General features: G+C 43.9%; 1 long non-coding RNA gene across 1 annotated transcript; it reads left to right on the forward strand.

Moving 5' to 3' along the window:
* The first annotated feature begins 1,901 nt into the window (after positions 1-1,901).
* LOC137334959 (uncharacterized) lies at positions 1,902-22,410 on the forward strand. The gene is made up of 3 exons (XR_010966280.1): positions 1,902-1,999; positions 21,505-21,661; positions 22,340-22,410. It is a non-coding gene; the product is annotated as an uncharacterized lncRNA (long non-coding RNA).
* Positions 22,411-24,509: the final 2,099 nt, after the last annotated feature.

A 24,509-nucleotide genomic window follows, 5' to 3' on the forward strand; every position in this document is an offset into this window, starting at 1 on the left:
GGGGACATAGATTCAAGGTAAAAGGCGGGAGGTTTAGAGGGGATTTTAGAAAGAACTTTTTCACCCAGAGGGTGGTTGGAGTCTGGAACTCACTGTCTGAAAGGGTTGTGGAGGCAGGAACCCTCACAACATTCAAGAAGTATTTGGATGAGCACTTGAAATGCCATAGCATACAAGGCTACGGACCAAATGCTGGAATATGGGATTAGAGTAGACAGGCTTGATGGCCGGCGCGGACACGATGGGCCGAAGGGCCTCTATCCGTGCTGTATAACTCTATGACTCTATGACTCTATGACTCTAATTCACCAGGTTTCATTTATTCTAAATCCTCTAAGCAAAGTTCCTTCCGATATAAATTCTAATGAGCTCCACATATCATCATAGTAGGTGCAGCATAGGAGGAGGCCATTTGGCCCATCGTGCCTGTGCCGGCTCTTTGAAAGAGCTATCCAATTAGTCCCATTCCCTTGCTCTTTCCCCATAGCCTTTAATTTTTGTCCCTTCAAGTATTTATCCAATTCCCTATTGAAAGTTACTATTGAATCTGCTTTCACCACCCTTTCAGGCAGTGTATTCCAGATTGTTAGAACTCACTGTGTAAAAAAAATGTTTCCTCATATTGCCTCTGGCTCTTTTGCCGATCATCTTAAATCTGTGTCTTCTGGTTACTGACCCTTCTGCCACTGGAAACAGTTTCTCCTTATTTACTCTATCAAAACTGTTCACGATTTTGAACATCTGTATCAAATCTCCCCTTAATCTTCTCCGTTCTAAGGAGAACAACCCCAGCTTCTTGAATCTCTGTACACAACTGAAGTCCCTCATCCCTGGTACCATTCTAGTAAATCTCTTCTGCACCCTTTCTAAGGCCTTGACATCCTTCCCAAAGTGTGGTGCCCAGATTAAACACAATACTCCAGCTGAAACCTAACCACTGTTTTATAAAGGCTTAGCATAACTTCCTTGTTTTTGTGCTCTTTGCCTCTATGAATAAAACCCAGGATCCCATATGCTTTTTTAACAGCCTTCTCAAATTGTCCTGCCACCTTCAAGGATTGAAGGCCACAATCAAGGCTACATTTGCGGCCATGCAAAAAAATATGGCCTCCACTAGCCTGTCTGCCTCTTATCTAGAATTAAACACAAGTGATTCTTTTTGTTTGTTTGCTTTATATCTGCACACATGTTAGCAGACATGTATAGTTTGAAGAAAAGCACAGACTTTCACCTTTATTTTATTAGGATGAGATGCGAAAGTTTGAAAGCAATATAGAGGGTGTGGTTTCAAAGTCAGGAGGTGATAGCTCCAGGTATGAGCCTAAATAAAGTTACAGGTTACAGTTATGAGTGACTCTTTCTCAACCAAGTATAATTATATTCTTTATTACTTAGCAAAATGCAACAATTTGTGGCCATAATTTTCTTGTAGCCGTCTCTTTTTCCCTTTTCCTCATATAGATCAAGTTTCCCTTCCAAATTTGAGTTGTTTATTTAAAACTATCAAAATTCTGTATTTGAGGAAGAACCATTTCTCTAAGTAAATAGACCTTAACAAGGATTTAATACTTTTAAGATAATCATCTGAGGAATAATAGACTTTTACTATGATCAGGAACCACAAATAAACACAAGTAAATCTCAAACAGCTTAATAATTACTTTTCGGAGTTAAGTATTGCACTGGTTTTCTCGGGATCAATTACAGCCCTTTTGGCTTAATGGAGTATCACATGAAAGGCTGTATGAGCAAACAGGGACAATCTCAGTGGAAGATGTGAGTTGGATTGGCTAACTGCTGAGGAGGGATGAATAAGTCATGTTGTGCACATTCTTCAACTGGATGCCAATTGGAAAGAGCAGAATGGGGAGACCGTATCTGACGTGGAGAATGGAGTGAAATAAAGTGGGCTGACGAAACTGGATGGAGTAGCATATGACTGGGCTAGATGGAGGAATCTGATTCAAGCCTTATCTGCCACCAGGCAGGGAGAGGATGAGTAAGTATTGTAAACCCAGTATTTACAAAATTGCTTTCAACAGAACAGCTTCGTACAATCCATGTTTATATTGTAGTGATTCCAGATGACTGTGAGGTGAATGATTCAGTAGTATTTGGATGTCTGCAGACTGTGAGTCAGGCATATAACCATATAAACAAAAATGATATTAACTGGCAATATTCCTATTACATATCAGTTATTGTACTTTTCTGTTGTTTCTTAGGTATATGTATATTACTTTCTGTAAATAATTCTACCAAATAGTTCAGCTTTTTGTTTTGTTCGGAACTGAATTTCAGTTGAACTCTTTAGTTACATGCACATACTGCTTTGAAAAGTGACAGTAACTTATTTAAGGGTGCTTATGCCAATTCTTAACAGCCAGTGCAGTGCCTCTATACATGTAAGAACAATATATAGTATAAATCACATAATTTCAAAGATTACAAAGCACTCTACCAGCAAAGGGAGACTAATACCTCAGCTTTACTTTTTTATATATTAGTGGATCTCCCATGACGTTGCTCATGGGTAGTCTTGGATCCAAAGTACACTTAGAATACAGTACAGCTACTACTCTGGCTACTTACTCAAATATACTTTGTGGGAATCCATGCAATTGTAGCTGATTTTAGCAGAGGTCAATTAAAGGTAACTCAATTACTGTTTTTTTATCGCTTTAGTTTTGCATCTCTGATAAAAGATTACAGGCTGATTATTCTGCACCCCTTCCCCACCCCAGCGCTGAACTGCAGCAGTGCTCCTGAAGTGCACTGTGCCTCTGCTGAAATTTCCTCTCCCGGGCCATTAACATGATCCGGGGGCTCTCCCAACACAGCAGTATCCCCGCCAAGGTTTAGCGCTGGCGAAAGGAGGAGGAAATTTGAGCACAGAGGCTACAGTTGCATTCTTAAAGGGCAGCAGCCAGGAGGCCCAAGGCTAAGTAAGTTTAGAAAAAATTAAAACTTACTGGGGGTAAAATTCAACTTAGGCGGCAGCGCAAAACTGGCAGTCAAAGGAAAGAAAAATCGGCTACACTGGGCCTGTGCCTGGATCAGGCCTTTTGTCCTTGGCCCTCTTGTGAGTGTCTCTCATGGATCTCAGCTATGTTTTGCGCCCTGACCAAAGTTGAACTTTATCCCCACCATCTGGAATCATCTTTGGCTTGTTGCCAGGTTCCCAGTGCAAGCCCAATGCCAGCTTTTTGGGGAACCCCGACATCTTGGAACCCTCGGCCTCAACAACAAAAAAAAAAGAGGCAGGAGATCAGGACCACTTCATTTACATTGTAGCAATGGGCCTGTACCTATGCAGATGCAGGCCCAGCTCTGCCATCCCAGAGAAGCTCCAGAAATCTTGACCTTTGCACCTGGAAAATGGGGATTTCCTGGGATCAAAGGTCATGAAAATTGGCCCCTGCAAGTAATGATCTCAATGTAGCATCTAGCTGTCCTAAATGAATCGAGTGTCCTGGCCTCGACCCCCTGTCCTGGCAATCCAGTCCAGCTGTTGATCACTCGCTGAGTAAAGAAATACTTCCCAATCCACTGGTGAAAGTATCACAAACCTACCAATGTCTGTGGCCACGGATTACATTCCAAATATGCAGGGTCGGGGTCACTTGCATAATCAGAGCAGGTGGCCCACTCCTGTGATGGTGCAACAGAGGCACCCACCCTGATCTGCTGGCATAGCTGAGAGCAGCTTACAGACACTCACAAGAAGGTCGAGGACAAAAGGCCAGGTCTAGGTACAGGCCCAGTGATACTATTTTAGGAAAACCCAGGAAATCCTGGGGCAGCCTTGTGGGGGCGAGACCTGACGAAATGGGTCTCCACCCATCTCTTCTTCACTGAGCGGTTCCCCAGGCGAGGAAAATCTCCCTGATTGTCCACATTTTAACTCACAAACTGAAAACAGAAAAATTATGAGTAAACGAACAGGAATACATTAGAATCATAGAATCATAGAATCATGAAATGGTTACAGCACAGAAGGAGGCCATTCCCTGCTCCCTGCAAGAGCAATCCAGCTAGTCCCACTCCCCCGCCCTATTCCCATAGCCCTACATTTTATTTTCCTTTCGAATACTTATCCAGTTTCCTTTTGAAAGCCATGATTGAATCTGCCTCCATCATCCCCCCAGGCAGTGCATTCCCGATCATAACCACTTGCTGTGTAAAAACGTTTTTCCTCATGTCACCTTTGGTTCTTTTGCCAATCACCTTAAATCTATGTCCTCTGGTTCTTGACCCATCCGCCAATGGGAACAGTTTCTCTCTATCTACCCTGTCCAGGCCCTTCATGATTTTGAACACCTCTATCAAATCTCCTCTCAACCTTCTCTGTTCCAAGGAGAACAACCCCAGCTTTTCCAGTCTATCCACGTAACTAAAGTCCCTCATCCCTGGAATCATTCTAGTAAATCTCATCTGCACCGTCTCTAAGGCCTTCACATCTTTCCTTAAGTGCGGTGCCCAGAACTGGACACAATACTCCAGCTGTGGCCGAATCAGTGCTTTATAAAGGTTCATCCTGACTTCCTTGCTTTTGTTCTCGATGCCTCTATTTATAAAGCCCAGGATTCCGTATGCTTTTTTAACTGCTTTCTCAACCTGCTCTACCACCTTCAACGATTTGTGTACATATGCCCCCAGATCGCTCTGTTCCTATATCCCTTTTAGAATTGTACCCTTTAATTTATATTGCCTCTCCTCATTCTTTCTACCGAAATGTATCACTTTGCATTTTTCTGTGTGAAATTTCAACTGCCATGTGTCCGCCCATTCCACTAGCCTGTCTGTATCCTCTTGAAGTCGATCGCTATCCTCCTCACTGTTCACTACACTTCCAAGTTTTGTGTCATCTGCAAATTTGGAAATAGTGCCCTGTACACCCAAGTCCAAGGGCTCGATTTTAGCAGCCGCTATCGGGTGCGTTCTCGGCGGGGGGCCCCCGAAAATTGGGGAATCCCGGAGCAGGACCGGATCCCGTCTCGAACCCGACCACTTCCGGGTTCCCCACGGACGCGCCGGCGTGCACGCGCAGACCCCGCAGGTGGGAATCCCGCAGGCAATTAAAGCCAGCGGGATGCCACTTGTAAGTATTTATCTTGCTCGTTCAGGTTGTTTACAGGCCTGATTGAGCTGTTTTATTGTGAAGGGTGGGATTTTACCTTGAACTGAGACTGTTTCCCATACTGGGGGAAACACTCTCACTTCAAATGGACGTGTTGCAGCTGTCAGCCTGTGGCAGCTGCAAAGGTCCATTTGACAGGTGGTGGGGCGGGGGAGACCTTCACTCATGGCAGGAGGCCACTCTGTCACTTGGGACAAAGTTTGGCCTCCACCACCCTCCTCCTGACAATCAAAGTCACCAACTTGCACACTTACCCCGGGGTCCAGAGACATGTACCTACCTTGCGGACCCCCTCAGATGTACATCTTCCGGATGGGGGCCGCCGTAGCTGCAGTCATGACCTCCTCGGAGGGCGAACAGCATCACCGGCCTCGCCATCCACGCCGTCCACCTCTGACATGTGGAGCTCCACAACACAGTGCTGTGACACATCCACCTGCACAGCAGGAGGGAGGGCAACCGCAGAGAGAGATGTGTCGTAGAGGGCACTACCCTCGCCACAGGGTCCACAGACCGAGGCTCAGCTTCCTGGACCTCTCTGAGCAGCAGTGCACACGGAGGCTCAGAGTCACTCGACATGTAGTCGTGGACATCTGCAGCCTCCGTCATGCCGAGCTGCTCCCGGCTGGCCCGAGCACCATCTTCTTACCTGTCGCTGTCAAAGTCACCACTGCTCTCAACAACTGCTCCTCCTCATCCTTCCAGGGTGCCACCGGGGACATCGCCGATGTCTCTCAGCCGTCTGCACAAAGAAGCCCTGCAAATACACCTACACCCACTCTGTAGTGACACAATGGGTGGCATCAGTTGTGGGTCTTCATTGTGATCCTCAGGAACGGGCATTATTGCACAAACCAGACAAGATTCGCAAAGACGTGGCAGTAGTGGTGCCAATATAATATGTGATGTGAGTTAGTCAGAAATTAAACAGAAGTAAAAACCATGACAAACTCGCAAACACCCTTGTGCATCCCCTTCATGCTCACAACACGTTTGCCTTACACTTCCTACTGCACATATGTGATGCATGCCCCATGGCTGCAGCACAGGTAGTGGCAGGTTGAGTGAGGCTGACCGTGAAAGAGATGCACAAGAGGGTGAGTATGAGATAGAGGCATGAGACTGTATGAGGATTGGGTTGAGTGGTAGTGGCGGGATGAGTACTGGCGAGGTGAGTAAGTGCAGGTAAGATGAGGATGAGGTTTGAGTGGGTATGAGGGGTGATGTGACAGAGTAGTGTTGGCAGTGCAGAAGGAGGTGTGGGGTGGGGGCAGTGATGTGGCAGACAGAGTGTAGGGGAATGAGTAAGTGTACTCACTTTGGCTGACCTACTGAGGTCATTGGAGCACCTCCTGCATTGTATGCAGGTGTGTGATATGTTGGTGGTGCAGGTGACCTCCTCTGCCACCTCGAGCCAAGCCTTCCTGGTGGCAGAGGCAGGCCGCCTCCTCCCGCCCGCCAGGGGGAAGATCTCTGTCCTCCCCCTCCTCCTCACCCCATGTATTGTTACGTGGAGTGAGGCATCATTAAACTGGGAGCAGCCTTCCCCCTGGGCTGCTCCATGCTGTAATTTTTTGTATTTGTTGCAGCATCTGTCAGTGGAGGACTGCCCCTTTAAATAGAGCTCCTCCAGCTGACAGATGTTACTGCGCATGCGCAGCCCGCCCAACGCGCTGATCAGCAGCGGGGAACCCGAAAGAGCAGGTAAGTGGATCCAATTAGCCCGCGATCGCGCGGGGGACGCACTCATTTCACCGGGCGCGTTACCCACGGGCCCGATAGCCCCCCGCCGGGAACCTGCAGGCCTGCTAACATCGGGCCCCAAGTCATTAATATATATCAAGAAGTTCTCCCCAAAACTTTTCATAACCCACAATTAACTGCTGGGTGGCACACAAACATTCATTTCTGGATTTATACATTTGCAGCATTCAGTGTACTCTACTTGCTTGTCTGAAATGAAATTCATCATTAGTGCTCTCTCATAACTACACATATCATTACTCTGACAACACAACATGCAGAGATAGAAAAGTATTGTTCAAATTCCAGGTAAAGAAATTACTTTTTATTCAAATCCTAATGAGCAGAGATTATCAAAAAGATCTGTGCGTCAGTTGTAATTTTTAGCACTCTACATTGAGTGAGAAAGCTATACATTATCAACACATGCTGCTATAGTTTGGTTTGTGATCAACTTTGAACAAAGTGAGAATTATCTGCTGTTTTCAGTAGCTTCCAAGCTTAGAATATGTCCACTGGTAATCTTTGTCTGCTCAGATTAAGAACAAAACATGCCTCTGCACTGTCAGTGAGAAAGGTGCTCCTGCCTATTGTTTAACTTTACTAAACACAGACGGTACCCAGACAGCTCAAGTTAGTTGATTTATATAAAGATTATGTTATCCATTGAAAGTTCAGCCAGACAAGACACACGTTTGGATAGTAACCAGTTTCTGCCAATGCCCTTTAGGCATATTTTGCCATTCGGCGTGGGCAAATCATTTACCTTCTGGCTGAGAATGGTCTATTTGGAGGATTGGAGTTGCAGAGTTTTTATAAGCCACTCATGTGGAAAAGCTGCCTATCAAGGTTCTATTGTTTGGTATTGATTGAATGTGCTCTTTCCTAAACCCAGAGCTTACTCTTTTCTCTGTATGTCACCGAGTTATTAGTATTATGTGCTGAATCGGCTATTTTGACTGGTTCTTCAGACATCCCTAATGAACACACAACTGTAGTCTAAAGGATTCAACTTCATACAAACACTGTAGTAGCAGCCATTTTCTTCAATAAAATCATTTCATTAAAGGAGCACATCTTCCTGAAAGAGTGACAGCTCTTTTTTACGCTTGTTTACAAGCACATGCTATGATGATGTAAACCACACTGAAGCGCATCATTGCAACACTGACATGTGATGTAATTGTGACACAAATGATACATTGTTCTTCTAGGCTCCTTCAAAAGCTCCTTGATCAAAAACAGGTTCATGCAACATTTTTTTCATGAGGACGATGTCCCTTTAAACCAGTGCATGGAAAGCACTATGTGGCCCTAAAGCATACTTACAATAATGATAGTAGAAGGAATGGGTAATATTCCTTGGATAGGGCAAGTTCTCCTTGCTAACACACACTGAACTTTGGAAGTATCACAAATAATATTATTCCACCTAGTGGATTGTACAGGATCAACTAACTCTAACATTTTAAAATGGGGAAATGAGACTCCAACTACAGCCTTCTATCTATCCTTTTTAAGCAATTAACTTATTTCAAGTTCATGGGCTCACTGAAGAGATGAAAGGCTGGATTTACCTCCATGATCACCTCCTGAAATGGGGTAGGGTTTTGGCAGAGAATAAGGCAAAATCAGGTGGTGGGGCCTAGTTCCACCTTACCACTCCAACCTGAATTTCTCTTCCCCCCCCCAATCCCCACTAGGACTGCCGCTGGCTTCCCCCTCTCCACCCACTACATGTAAATGCTGGCTTGGGGGCAGGGCGGGGGGGCGGGGGGGGAGATGCACTCAGGCCCTCAAACTATTTCCCTCCTGTTCAGCCCAGTTACCGTCACTTCCTGGGACCACCATGTGGAAGGTCACGGAAGGCCTGGGGTAGTGGTGATGGTATTGGTCCAGAGGTTAGGGAGTGGAGGAAGAGGATCTAATGGAGGTCTTGGGCTGAATTCTCCTCTCGTTGCATTTACGGCAGAGCAGGAATACTGCCTACCAACGTGATGCTGCTGTTAACCCTCCACATTTCCTCCTGAAGGCCTCATTTGGTATTCAGGATGGGTTTGGAATGGTAATGCTGCTCCTGATAGGTTTACTGCCACTGGGAGGGAGGGAAGTTCCATTCTTTGAAAGACTGCAGCCAGTTAAAGGGCAGCATCAATTTATGAGCAGCACAAGGAAGAATAATGGCAGTAATGTCTGATGCAGCTGCAGATACAATCTTAGTGGTGTTAGCAGCTACAATGGCCCACAGATTCTCAGCTACATCTATGGAGATGTTGCTGGCTGAAGTGAGTACCGAACGAGGCAGACTGCTGGGCACTGAAGGCACGGAACCGTAAAAAAAGTAATGCAAACTCGTTGGACGGAAGTGGCAGAGGCAGTTGTGCAATCCGCTCCACCCTAAAAACTGTTACACAATGCCGAAAGAGGTTCAATTACCTCACAGGGTTTGCTAAAGTAAGTCAGGGCACTGTTGCCAATACACATCCCCTATCACTAATACTTCACTTACCTCTTTACGTATCATATTCTTTTTCTCTCACCATACTGGTGTCAAGGAACTCATTTCGGCAAATACTCAAGCACCTTTTTTATTCAAACCTAATCTAGCAACTCACATTGCCTGTCAAAAGAGCCTCTGCTAATCTTCTAGGACACTTCATTTAAGGGGACAATGCACCTCTACATCTCATGCATTGATATGGGGGAAAGTATCTATGTTTCTGAGATTCCCCTACCCATCTTTGAGATTAATGTGCCCAACAATCTCTGATGCCTAGCTCAGCGCCTGGCTTCTCTATTCTTCATGCTTCTGCAATTAATGAGGGAGAGGTAGCAATCATGGGGTATTCTTAGCACTGGACACCACCCCGATATTACCAGGGAGGCAGGATGGCAGCAGTGGGGGGGACTGGGCGTGTGGGTAACCCACCCAGTGAAATCGTCCATTCCCCACACGATCGCGGGTAAATTGAAGCCACTTAACGTGGCTTCCGGGTTTCCCATTGGAAACCTGCGCAGCGGGCGGACTGCGCACCTGCATCACAGGCTGTCAGCTGGAGGAGCCCTATTCAAAGGGGCAGTCCTGCAATGATTGATCCTGCAGCAAAGCACCACTCAGCACCATGGAGCAGCCCAGGGGAAAGGCTGCCCCCAGGTTTAATGATGCCTCACTCCAGGTTTTACTGGATGGGGTGAGGAGGAGGAGGGATATTTTCTACCCGGCGGACGGGAGGAAGTAGCCTGCCTCTGCCACCAAGGCCTGGCTCGAGGTGGCAAAGGAGGTCACCAGCAGCAGCAACGTCTCTCACACATGGATCCAGTGCAGGATGTGCTTCAATGACCAAACTAGGTCAGCCAAAGTGAGTACACTTACTCATTCTCCTACACCCAGTCTACATCACTGCCCCCACCCCACAACTCATATTGTACATGCCAACACTAGTCTATCACATCACTCCTCACACCCACTCAAAGCTCATCCTCAACTCCCCTGCACTTACTCACCTCCACAGTACTCATCCCACCACTACCACTCAACCCAATCTTCATACAATGTCATGGCTCTGTCTCATACTCACCCTCTGATGCATCTTTCACAGTCAGCCTCTCCCAAACCAATGCATTCAGCAGTTGGCCACATCACCATCCCTCACTCAGGCCTCTCTACTTTCTCCCCTTATAGGAGAAGAGAGCCCAGAATGCACAGGAGAGGGCGAAGACCGGAGGGGGGCCGCAATATCAGGTTGTCCTCACGGATGTGGAGCAGGAGGCTCTTGAAGTGAGCCACATCCTCGAGTGCCTGCCTGTTGGGGATTCCGATACTGCCACCCGACAAACGGCTGGTGACAGAACTTTAACATTCAGCACTCACAATAGCAAATGATGTTAACATGCCTTGCCATCTTCAGCACCTCAACATCTGTCATCATGCTTAATATTGCCTTCTGTTCTCTTACAGGGCCTTCAGCGACCGCCGTGACGGTGGAGGACGATTCCTCAGAGGACCTGCCGGCCTCTGAGGGGGCACCATCACATCTGAGCGAGCCATCCACCAGCGCAGATACACACACTTCAGTGGGTCCCCGTCCTCACTTAGTTGGGGTTGCACATGGTGAGTCACCGCACACGTGAGCACGAGCAGAGACTGGTGGTAGGGGCAGCTGTGGCGAGTCCGTGTCAGTGGGAGCATTCTTCTCCAGGCTCTGCTCAGCTGGACACAGATGCTGAACCCTGGGGGCCATCCTTTAAAAGGAGGACGATCGAGGGGCAGCAGCACATTCGGGAGGTGCTGGAACAGGTGCCACGCACACTCTCCACAATCGCGCAGAGGATGGAGGAGTCGAACTCCTGCATGAGTAGAATGGTGGCACAGGTACGGGAGGGGATCTCCAAGATACCGTCACAGGGATGTGAGGGCATCTCTGAGATCGTGTCGCGGGTAAGTGCGGGAACGTCTGCGATGGAGGGAAGGCTAGCCTCCATCGAGCTTCATGCACGGCTCACCAATGAGTCCATTGAGGCCCTAACAACGGCCCTTCGGACTGAGGGTGAGCAACTTTCTGCCATCTTAAACAGGCAGGCAGATATGCTAGCACTGGCCTTACAAGGCTTCACACATGTCCTCCAAACTGTCGTCCAGCAGGGTGGTAGGAGTGATGTGGGCCTGGCCCAGGAGAGGGATGATGGTGAAAGGCGACATGGAAGTGGGGACGCCACTCAAAACGCTCCCACATCTCACCTGTTGCCCCGTTCTCAACCAGTACCTGCAATGCTGCCTCCTCTCCAGGTGGTCGAGTCTGCCCCTGCACAGATGCAGGTGGAGCAGTCTTTGGAGGGGCTCTCGCGGGGACCGAAACCCAGAGGGTGTAGGCCAAAAGCATCTAATCGGTCAGGGCATGAACAAGAGCAACCTGCCACTACCTCTGCTGAAGCCACAGGGGAAGCACCACGTAGGAGTACTAGTGAGCGTAAGGCAAAGGTTTTGTGAGCACAAAGGGGATGCACAAGGGTGTATGACGGTTTCTCATGTTTTTTATTTATATTTGATTTTGTTAATGGCACATTAAATATTATTATTGTCACCACTACTGCCATGTCTTGGCCATTCTTGACTTGCTTGTGTAATAAGTCCCTTTCATGAGGTTCACCATGAACACCCACCCTTGATGCCACCCATTGGGTCACCCTACAGTGGGTGTATGTGTAGTTGCATGACTATTTTGTGCAGGGGCCTGTGACGCAGCGCTGTGTTGTGGAGCTCCACGTGGCAGATGTGGACAACGTGCCTGGCGAGGCTGGTGATGTTGCTCGTCCTCGGATGAAGTGATGAATGCAGCCATGTTGCCCGCCATCCTGATGGTGTGAGTTTGCCGGGGTCCGCAAAGTAGGTAAATGTGTTTGCACAGCAGAGTTTAGGGTATAAATTAATAATTTTGAGTGGAAAGACAAAGGTGTTGCAGCCAAAACTTTGTCTGAAGTGACAGAGTGCCCTGCTGCAATAAATTAGGTATTCACCCCAACTGTCAAAGAATCCTTTGCATCTCCCACTGGCTGCTGACTGAAACACGTCTGCTCCAACAGGGAGTGTTTCCCACAGCACGGGAAACACGCTGAGGATCCTTCAAAATTGCACCCCTGCCAAAATCTCCACTCAATTAGGTCTGTCAAGTACCTCAACTAGCTAAATAAGTATCTAAATTATCATCCCGCTGGCTTTAATTGCCGGTGGGAGTCCTGCATGCGGGAGCTGCGCGTGCACCCGAACGCGTCATTGGGGAACCTGGAAGTGAGCGGGTGGCTCCAAACCCCTCCAGGATTCCGCCATTTTTGGAGCCCCCCTGCCCCCAACGCACCCGCTCGGCCATCCGAAAATCGGCCCCCAAGTGTGAAAAGGGACAAAGGTGTGAGGCAGAGATAATATCAGAGAGGGAATGGGAGGTTCATTTGTAAAAAGTCAGAAACTGCTTGACATATTACGGATTAGAGGATGATATGAATGTCAAAAATTATTTAACATTTTCAAAGTACTTTAATTTTCTGACACATATATAAAATGAGGTACTGGCTTACAGAGAGTAGCAGTCTATGGCAGAGATTATTGAGGATCAAGAGACTTTTCCACTTCTACCCTCTTGTGCTCTGATCTTCCTGGATTAGTTGGAAGGTAATTAAAACTAACTTAAATCTACTGTGGAATTTTTTGGATCAAAAACGGAGAAAGCTATCATAAGACTAAAGAGTATGCAATAAGGATGAAATGTGACTAACACTAATTCAGTTTTATTAAAGGGACACTGTCTTCATTAAAAAGTAAAATTGGGTGGCGGGGGGGTAAAATAGCTATCTGATTCTGATTCTGTCAATTTCCTGCCGGATGAGTTAGGTTAAAATGGTCCACCTTGTTTTTATTTCCATCATTTGCAGTTTTTCATTTTTATTTCTAACCCATTAAATATTTGATCTATACTTGATACAGTGACAAAGAAAAATGTTTTCTTGACTTTTGCTCTCTCCCTTGATGAGCACAATTTTTTTTTGTAAATCCAACAGCTTTAACACCCAGACGCTGAGATTACTTATAATCTTTAAGTCACAGATTGAATGTTCTGCTCTGCACTCCTGGTAAAGGAGCCTTAACCACCAGCAGCACATATTAGAATGCCGGGTGTTTGTAGCCCATGGTTTTCCATCCATCACTTGCAATGGACGAAAAACCATGGTCAGCACCCATTGATTTCTGATACGCAATTCCAATGTATAGGCTTTGTGTCAGGAAGGGAAAACTTACCCTAATATCTTAACTTTATAACACAATCTGGGGACTTTTTCTCGCGTTTAAATGCTAAACTTCTGAAAAGGAATTATTAACTGTGGCATCTGTCTTTTACAAATAAGAACACAATCAAGGTTCAATGGTCCAATGTGACGGTCACTCAAAATTATGACATTTACAAACCTAATGGTTTCATGCCAACGCATTTTTCTATATTTTACAGGGGAAATAAACTGGAGGAATTGCACAGTGGAAATATAAGAAGCGTAAATGTGCTGGGTTTTACACTTGTTTTGTTTGTTGTGCCATTGTAAAAGTCTGCAGCATGATTCCTGATTGTGAGTCGCAGGCCCCACTATAGAAAGAAAGAAATCAATCAATATTTCACATTTTAAATCAACAGAGAAAAGAAAGGCTTGCATTTATATAGCGCCTTTCACGACCTCAGGACGTCCCAAAGCACTTTACAGCCAATGAAGTACTTTTTGAAGTGTAGTCATTGTTGTAATGTAGGAAACACGGCAGCCAATTTGTGCACAGCAAGGTCCCACAAACAGCAATGCGATAATGACCAGGTAATCTGCTTTAGTGGTGTTGGTTGAGGAACAAATATTAACATCAGATACCACCAGCACAACCTCTGATATCTTACATGCTACCCTGTTCATGATCTGATGGCTTGCTGAGATTTAAACCATAGAACAATGCAGCTGGGCTCCACTCACTCTCCCCTTTCTGACTTGTGCTCAGCTATAGCACAAACAAATATCCAACGGCTGCATAAATGACCCTCTTTTAAAAGTTCTTCACAATTCAAAGCTTCAATATTTATTTTCCCATAGCTTTTAGTCAATTTTTGATTAGCTTTAAGTCAAAGTCGCTAACAATTTTGGGTGCTTTTTGATGGCTTTATGGGAATTTTATAGTTGAGTTTAACTTTTGTATCAGATATTTGCACGGTATTTTCTGGAAGTAAAACAGAAACATAATTTGCTGAGTAATCTATAGCAAAAGCTTGAATTGGACTCTGGGATCACTTTCTCTGAAGTACTCTGTAAAACTAATGTAATGGCATATTTTGAGCATTTATAGGCACTCCTTTAATATCAGTTTGAATATGAAGATTTAGACATTCCTTTAACAATCAACATCTGACAATGTAACAATTAGACAGGACCAGCTGGAACCAGACTGGGGCAGTTAGTTCGAACAGTTTTTCTAACTAGGGTCCATGGACTCGAGGGGCTCCATAAGGGGATCTTTGAGGGTAGTCAGTAAAAAATAAATTATGATTTCTGTCTGTCTGTGACCAGACATACTGCACATCCTGGTAAAAGACACAGTTCTGCCATCCCCAAGAATGAGGTGGTTGCAAAAGCTCTGACTCATTCACCTCTGTTGTTCCTGCCACAGGATCAGCATTTAGAAACACAGTTAATCTGGCTGGTAGCACTGAAGCACCTCTATTTAGAATGCCATCATCCAGACCCTTTACAGCCCTGGTGAGACTGGCAACAACATCAATAGTCTACATCTGTCTTTTATTCATTTTATTTCCTTTTCTGTATGACACTCGCTTCATGTTAGACTTTTCTCCAATTTCATGTCCATATTTTTCAAGGTAAAGAGTTTTTGTTTGGGGAGAAAGGAGGAGAATTAATTGCCTAGTTGACCCATTTGTGCTAGGTTCAGACTGATTATGTTAGCACAAAGGAGTGCATTATGGTTATTGTGGTTCCATCAAAAAAGCACACCTGGACTCTGAGCTCAACATACCTCTCTGTAAACAGGCAATTCTCCTGTGGCACTACTCATAGTAAGTCAGAGAATACACTGTTTTATAATGATACGAGTATTATACATTTTGATAGATCCTTTTCTAACAGTCATAAAACTCTCTCAAAACTCCATGTTTTCAGAACATTGACAGCTCAGAGGTGACTGTGGGGCCAGGAGAGGTGGTGAAGAGGTGTCATCAGCAGACTTGTGGAAGCTGACTCCATGCCTGCAGATGATGTAGCTGAAGGACAATATGTAGATGAGGAAGAAGAAGAGGCCAAGGATAGAACCTTGGGGAACTCCAGAGGTGACATTGAAGTTTAGGAAGAGAAGCCAATGCAGGAGAAGCATTGGCTTTGTTTGGACAACAGAGAGAGGCAATGTTGGAGAATGATATGATCAACTGTATTAAATGTTGCAGAGAGGTCGAGGAGGACAAGGAGGGAAAATGTGCCATGTACCATGGTTGCAGTCATAAAGGATGTTGTTTGTGACTTTAGCCAGGGCCATCTTGGTGTTGTGAGCAGATTGAACTGGAGGGAATCAAACGGTAAAGATCTTGCTGGGGACAAGGGCATCAAAGGTGAAAGTGAAGGAATGATTGGGCCCTGCATGCCCACTACGGTGAACATAAAAGATCCCATGGCACTGTTCAAAGAAGAGCCGGGGAGTTCTCCCGGTGTCCTGGCCAACATTTATCCTTCAACAAACACCTAAAATGGATGATCTGGTCATTTATTTCATTGTTGCTTGTAGGACCATTCTGAGCACAAATTGGCTACTTCATTGCCTTCATTACGACAGTGACTATACTTCAAAAGTACTTCATTGGCTGTAAAGCGCTTTGGGACGTCCTGAGGCCATGAAAGGCGCTCTATAAATGCAAGTCTTTCTTTTTTCTTTTGATTTAAAGTGCTTCATGTATATTATCTTACTCCTGAACTATATAAATCTATGTTAACATTTATCACATACAATAAAAGCTTCTACTGATAGATCCGTAACAACCATAAAGTAATGTTTTCAATAGCCTCAAGGTGTGCACTTTCTGGTTCAGATTTTGAGCTTGATTTGACTTGTAGACCATTGATCTTGAACTTGGATCTTCCCCACTAAGATAACCGAGTTCAAATCAAACAGGGATAGCGGAAACTTGACTCCAGCCGAAAGCTTTTTCTGTTGGTATAAATTCCCAGAGAAAGCAAAAATAAAATGCAAATCCAGCCCGATCACACTGTCGATGACTGATATTTATGTGCAGTCACTGTTATATTTTATAATGGATTATTAGATTAATTAAATATGATGACACAAGGACCCTACAGGCCTTTAATTCTACAACATTTTAACCCTACAGATATTAATTATGAGCATTTAGTTGATTTGGGAATATGTACCATGATAGCACTCCATTCCAAGATGTAGGAGCCTTTGCTTGTGCGGACATTCCTTGACTTGTGAATATTTTCGGCAGTGTCCCATCAATAATGTACACACACAAGTGATTCATCACTGTCATAGCTGCTTGGCTTCATCATAAACAAAAATGTGCTCAGATAAATGTTGCTCAGCTTTCAGCTAAATGCTTTATTTTTGCAGGTGTTAAATGTAGGAGGATCCTCAGGGTGTCCAGTACCCTTTATCTCACTCGTCATAACAAGGAATTCATCCATTGTGTGGAAGCTGTTATCTTTTTGCAGCTGTATAAAAGGGAATATAATCATTACTTATCCAGCAAGCACTGGCTTCATAGTGCCTGTTTTAGTTCCTATCATCTCAATGTTCTCTGAGAAAAAAATTTGATTGCAGAAAGAAAGCAAGCAATTCAATGTAACGTGTCCTGTGATTCAAAATTGCTTAATAATACATGTTATATATGTTATCATTTGCTCATTAATATTTGTAATTTAATAATGATTATTTGAAACATTGCAGAGGTGGCATTCTATTCATGGTGTAAAAAAAAGCATCATCTTCCTGTTAGGTTAGTTATCTCTGTTTAAACTTACTGTAATTCCGCCATATTTGTCTTATAACATGATCACTCTCAAATCAACTCCAAATACGTTTTTTTTTATACATCCACAGAGCAAAGTTCAGGACCCATCTCTCAATATGGCCAAGAACTCGCTATATGGGGAATCTTGGGGTACTCTCATATTAACTATTTACACTGTGCCAAACAGAAACCAACTTCAGGTTCCACATGTACGCTGATGACACCCAGCTCGACCTCACCACCACCTCCCTTAACCCCTCCACTGTCTCTGATTTGTCACACTGCTTGTCCGACATCCAGTACTGGATGAGTAAAAATTTCCTCCATCTGAATATTGGGAAAACTGAAGCCATTGTCTTGGGTTCCCCCCCCCCCCCCCCCACAAACTCTGTTCTCTAGCCACTAACTCCATCCCTCTCCTTGGCTACTTTCTGAGGCTGAAACACACTGTTTGCAACCTTGGCATCCTCTTTGACCCTGAGATGAGCTTCCGACCACATATCCGCACCGTCACCAAGACCGCCTACTTCACCTCACCATAAGATTGCCCGTCTCTGCCCCTGCCTCAGCTCATCTGCTGCTGAAACCATTATCCATGCCTTTATTACCTCTAAACTTGACTATTCTAATGCTCTCCTGGCCGGCCTCCCATCTTCCGCCCTCCATAAACTTGAGCTCATCCAAAGTTCTGCTGCCCGTATCCTAACTCGCACCAAATCCCGTTTACCCATCACCCCGTGCTCACTGACCTACATTGGCTCCTGGTCCGGGAACACCTCTGTGTTAAAATTCTCATCCTTGTTTTCAAATCCCTCCATGGCCTCGCCTCCTCTTTATCCCTGTAACCTCCTCCAGCTCTACAACCCTTCGAGATCTCTATGCTCCTCCAATTCTTGCCTCTTGCGCATCCCCGATTTTAATCACTCCACCATTGGCGGTCGTGCCGTCAGCTGCCCAGGCCCTAAGCTCTGGAATTCTCGCCCTAAACCTCTCCACCTTTCTCTCTTCCTTTAAGATGCTCCTTAAAACCTACCTCTTTGACAAAGCTTTTAGTCACCTGTCCTAATAACTCCTTATGTGGCTCGGTGTCAAATTTCATTTGTAAATCGCTCCTGTGAAGTGCCTTGGGACGTTTTACTACTTTAAAGGCGCCTTATAAATGCAAGCTGTTGTTGTTTTCTCCATGTGCTGCTCTGTTCTGTCTCTGCATTTTCCAATTTTACAATATTTTTATTAAAAATGTGCTCGTGTTATCAAAAAAAGCACATATAGTCCCTGTAGTTCCAGGAGCTGTTGCAGGAATCACTAGCCTTACTAAGTGCAAACCAACTCAAGCTTACATAAATTGCAGCAACTATAGTTCACCCTGGACAACCATCCTTCTACGTACACAAAGAAAATAATAACTATTGAAGATGTAATTTACTAATCTATTTATCCGTAATAACAATTTTGTGTATAGTATACCCTTCCTGTCCATTTCACACTTTATTTCCTGTGTCATGACTTTTGTATAACAGTACTTCCCTCATGCCTAGGTATTAATTTTAACCACCTAAAGGATTAATGGTGAATGTGAGGGGATGGGAATGATAAGTGGTGGGGATTGGGTGAGGGATGGATGTGCGAGGGAGTGGAGGCAACTGAGGAGTGAGGGGGAGGGGGGGGATCCAAGAGGTAAGGAAGTAGTGGGAAGGGGGAGGGGTAGAAAAGTTAATGGGAGTGAGGGGTTGGTGGGAAGAAGCAGTGGGAAGGAGAAGAGGTAGAGGGTGGAGGAGAAGCATGAGAGGTGGGGTGGAGGAGAAGGTAGGGGATGGGAAAGGGGCCCCCATGGGGTGCAGGCTGCATTTCCCCCCCAAACAATTACCTGTGGCCTCGGTGACTCCCTTCCCCACCACACCATTCAACATCTAAAATGAAAGAAAAGGAGAGAGAAGCAGAACAAGAGAAGAAAAGAAGCAAAAGGAGAAAGGGGGAGAGAAAGGGAAAGAAGCAGGAAAGGAGAGAGGCAAAGAAAAAAACCATGAAGACGATAAAGATAGGCTGAAGAGAGACCATGATCTCCTACTTCCATGACTAACACCACAGCAGACGCACTGGTAATATGTTAAAAGTTTTTCAAATAGCACACATTTCTTGTAAGCATCACGTTTACTTCAGTAATACTTCGGCCATCACACTTCAGTGGTAGAAATAGGTATTCGTTGTTCCTGATTTTCGGGAATTAAAAAGGGTGCAAATCATACCAATTTACATGTGGGATGGCCTGTGCTCAATCTGCACAGGTGTTGGGCCCACTGCAAAATTCGTGAGGCCCATTTTTTAGGCATCAAAACAGGTGTTAGGCACCTTAAATATGTTGATGAGGCACCTAACGCCTGTTTTAGGACCCCTTCCCGAAATTGCGTCGCCCTGAACACAGCTGGTGCCGAGCCGACTACATTCAGGATAACCAGGTTTACATGCGGCCCAACCAGTAGTCCTTAAAGGAACTGCCGGAGGCTGCCACCAAAAATGTAAGTTTCTTAAAAATGATTTACCTGGATGTGCAGCCGGGATGAGCAGGAGTGCTTCTTTTGGCTCCACAGCTGTCCCGAAGACCATTGTCGGCATCCCCCGCTTCCTCGCAGGACCTACCTGAGGGCCAGTGCCGGCATCGCAATGGACCAAAATTGATGTCCTCTTTGCCGGTGAGCTGCCTAGGGACATGCAGCAGGCATCCACAGCTTGCTGGTTTAATTTAAGTGAGTCTCGAGGCTCAATTTCAATCGGTTCCATCTCACTTTAACATATCCACTGACTCATCACGAGAAATGCCATGGGAGATCTACTACCAATATTATAAAGAATCTTGTGTATAGTACACACTTACTGTGAGTGCCACGTTTACTTTGGTGTAACACTTTCTTCAACACCCCCATTGTTATAAAAAATCGTATCCTTCCACTTGCTTTGAAACATACCCACTAATCTATTAGTTTACTTTAAAAAATCAAGTAAACCACCTAAATGTATGATCTAGATTTAAATTAAATATTCTTTCAGGATCCTTTTTAAAGATCATTTTTGCTTCCCATATGTTTCAGTTTCGAAAGCTTGTTTCACGTGAGCTTAAGATCATTGCACTTGTGCATTATCAGCCTCAAATGCAAGCCCGAAACTTTGCAGCTGTATTGATTTATGCATTTTAGAGACTGGCAAAAAAAAATCAATTGTACTCTTTACTGTTACAGCAACAATGCTGATTGATCTGACAAATGGTGTTAATGCATAAGCGTATAGATTGGTGCTGAGCCTTGGAGTCAAATGTGCTGTGATATATTCGGGGGAAAGCGTACAATATCTCCTTGGATCCAACAATTACTCCACCATGGAAGGATTCATTATTATGCAGGCTGAGAAATTAATACCACGGTTCTTATGCAATCACTTTATAATGTCATAGAATACAATGGGGAAAGACCCATTTTTGGGTGAGTTACCAATGGCGTGCAGGTAAGACGCTCCCGAACTTGGAAGCCCCAGGCTCACCCTAAATTGGGCCTCATTTCAATCATTTGGCCAATCTGCCATTGCCTGTTGTGCCTCCAAAGGCAGCTCGCCCATTTCAAAGGGATCAATATCTGACCACTTGCCTCGCCCATTGTGGCCCTCAGAAGTGCCATGGAGTTGGAAGGAGCAACCCTGCACCTCCTGGCTCTAAATCAAACTTTTAAAAAAATGTTACATAAGTTTGTTGGTGGCTACAGTGACTGCTGAAGAATCCACTCTGTGTCGTTCAGGTTAGGAGAGGGACCCTAGAACAGGTGATAGGTTCCTCATTTACATATTGGGTTCAAGCACATTTCAGGCACCCTTGGGTGTGGTAGACAGCACCATGAAGTTGGTACTTTTTAGCCTGTACAACTGCTATCTCCACTCTGGTTAGCTTTCAGAAGGCATGTAATGCTAACAACTTTACAATATCTATAATGGGGTAGAAATCTCTCGGAGCAGCGGATTAACACTCCATAGATTTATACTAACCCACAAACTTACCGCAGTCTTTTCTTCGGCCTCTTCCTCGAATAGGGAGCATAGAAGAGCCCAGAGTCAGTTCAAGCAAAGCTAGGACCCTGGGACAAGTGAGAGGAGCAAGCTCTCCCCTCGACCAATCAGATCACAGCCTTTTTGACCGTTGTGTTCACTGTCTCTGCAGACTTGGAACGTGAAAACCAGGAAGTGGAAGGTACATTTTAAATCAATATTTAAAAAGTTATAGACAGTTTAAAAAAGAGAGAGTAAGAAATAATTGAATTAAATAAAAGAGACAGAAGGGAAAAGTAAAAAAAAATTAATTTAAATTTTTTTTAATGACCAAAACTTATTAAAATAAGGAGTGATGATATTCCACATTTTTAAAAGTTAATTTTTAGTTGTTTGGCAGTCATTAAGATTTACTGCGCTATTAAAACTTAGTTTAGACATGTATTTTTAAGTGTACCTGTTTGGTGGCGATGTTAGTTACTTTCCAGCTGGGCAGATAACCAAGTTTACACTTTTTCAATGATTTCCCTGATTCCAGCCGGCAATGTCTCTTTAATTTGAAGCCGCCATATCACCGGCGAACCACTAGGAGCAAGTTCTGGATTTCCGTGTTTCACTGCACATGTATGAACGCTGGAACTTGCTCCTCCATTTTGCCACTAACAACGGAGAGCGCTGTTGAGCTCCAGCATTATTTTGCAAGCGATTTCTGCCCCATTATGTTCAAAATCTGATTATTGCACACATTTTCTGTGTCAGCATTTTCCAAAATAAATTTCTATGTACACATTTCTAATGGAAACTCCTGTGTAAAGTTGTCACACCCGTCCACCAGTGATGGTGCTGTAGTACCTCAATTTAGTGTCTCTCTGTTCCTCAGCTTGCTCTGTAAAGAAACCCCTATGCTCCAATCAACTCGACATCTGTGCGCACCCAAATTGCAATAAGTTTTGCTATTTAACTGTAAATCGTAACATAAAATCAAAGTACTGGCCTGGAATTTTCTGCAACGGCGTTATTGGTGATGACTGTTATAAGGAAGACTTTTGGTCGCCCCGATCCTAAGCCAAAATTTGCTGGGAAACTTATTATCTTATGCCACAACATTGATAGTGGTGATCCAAGGAGCTCAGCAGCAGACCAGCTGTATACACAAGCCAGCTTCATCTGGAGAAAGCGGCCCTACAGCTCAATGGGGATCCTATTATTGTATATAAAATGGAAGAAAACAGCAGACCTTTGAATTTAACACATATCAAACTGCCTTGTATATTCTTGAAAAGTATCTTTGCACTTATCTCCAGGATGTTGTTGATAATTCACAAGTCCTGAATGATCACAGAAAAATCACAATTGTAATTAGAACTTAATTATACCTTTCTGTTATTGGTTCAACATCTCTAATGGTAAATCCGAGATTAATTCCAAAACTTGAGTAGTGACTATGAGCAACGTCCATTGATTGGCCATCGTCTGAATAAAGTAATTTATCACTTTTAAAAACAGCCCATAGTGTTTAATTTTTGTATTTTTAGATTATGTACACACTATATTGTCATTGAAAGAACCGTACAGTGTTGCTATGGCATAATTTCTTGCCCTAAATGTTCCGTTTCATCTGTTGTCTATAAATCGAAATTATCATTTGAAAAGCAGTGTTGTCCCAACATCCAAATTTACGATGTGAAAATCTGAATCATAAGCTGTTTCTATATTTGATTTATCAGCTGGATATTTGAACCACAACTGCCAGTATATCGTACTTGTCCCAATAGAAATGGCGTTCCTACAAGCGGCGATAAAACTGGTCTTAATGCAGCAATTGGCCATTGTCACTGTTTTCAATGGGGGCTGAGCTTGCAGAATGATCTTTTCCAGGCTTCAGTATGGTTTCAGCGGAGCAGCGCTAAAGTCCTAGCAAATTATGGCATTGCTATCATGGTGGCATCATTCAATAATGCCATAATTTCCTGGGACTTTAGTGGCGATGGTAATGGCGTTCACCATTATGTCGCCATTACTATGGCACTATGGCCCAACAAATTCACGGTCACAGTGTCAAAATAAGGAGAGAATGCATGACTTGAAAATTAAGACTTAATTACATCTGCACACCCTAGTCCAATTGTCCACTGCCTTCTATATCTGAAGACTACACTTGATCTTGGCAACCAATTTGCTGCAAATTGGAACTGAAGTGATATGGATGTATGAATTAAAAGCAAAGAAAGCTGCTAGGAAACTAACAATGAGAAATTACTAAGGATTTATGAAAACAACCAATCCTGAATGACTAATCAAGGTAACCTACCAATAAAAATAATTTTAAAAAGAGAATCAACTAAATCACTCAAAATGCTTTTGAAAAATTTTCATCCACCAATTTTTACTAAGTAATTGAAATTTCCAATGTTCAAAATAGGGTTCTAAAAAATTAATATATATTTCACAATATCATTATCAAATTTATCCAATAAATTGTTCTTTTAATGTCATTATTAAATGTTTTTATTTCAAGGCTCAGTCTTTCCCAAAAGCCTGGATTATTTTTCCCAGAACAGTTGGAGAATTACCAACCACATCTGTGCATTCTGAGCATTGTGTAGTTTGCAGTATTTCTAGCATGACATCTGTGCATTTTGACCATGTATCAGTAGGTTTCTGAATTGAAGATGATTTCTCTCCTCATCTGTGAGTTTCTTTGCTTTTGCAAAAGACTTTGAAAGAAAAGATGAATTTTCAAGGCTTTTTCCAGGTAAATCTTACATTTGAAATATTAACAAATTATGAACTGTTCACATAGACAACACCTGTGTTGAATGGTATCTAGGGTTCCTTAGTTTGTGTTTGGAGATTGTTTATTGAGAATGTTTTTTTTCCCTCAGTGGAAAAGTTGAAGAGGAGTTCAATTTATTTTTCCAAATGATTTAAACCCAGCTGGATGATAAATTAGAATTATTGAATTTCTCCTGATTGATCAGAGTAAGTCCCTTATCTTTTTATTTTGGTTGCAAATTCAATTTTTTAAAAAAAACTTTCTCTTTTGAAGT

This window comes from Heptranchias perlo, chromosome 18 (genome assembly GCF_035084215.1).
Source record: "Heptranchias perlo isolate sHepPer1 chromosome 18, sHepPer1.hap1, whole genome shotgun sequence".
Lineage (NCBI taxonomy): Eukaryota > Metazoa > Chordata > Chondrichthyes > Hexanchiformes > Hexanchidae > Heptranchias > Heptranchias perlo.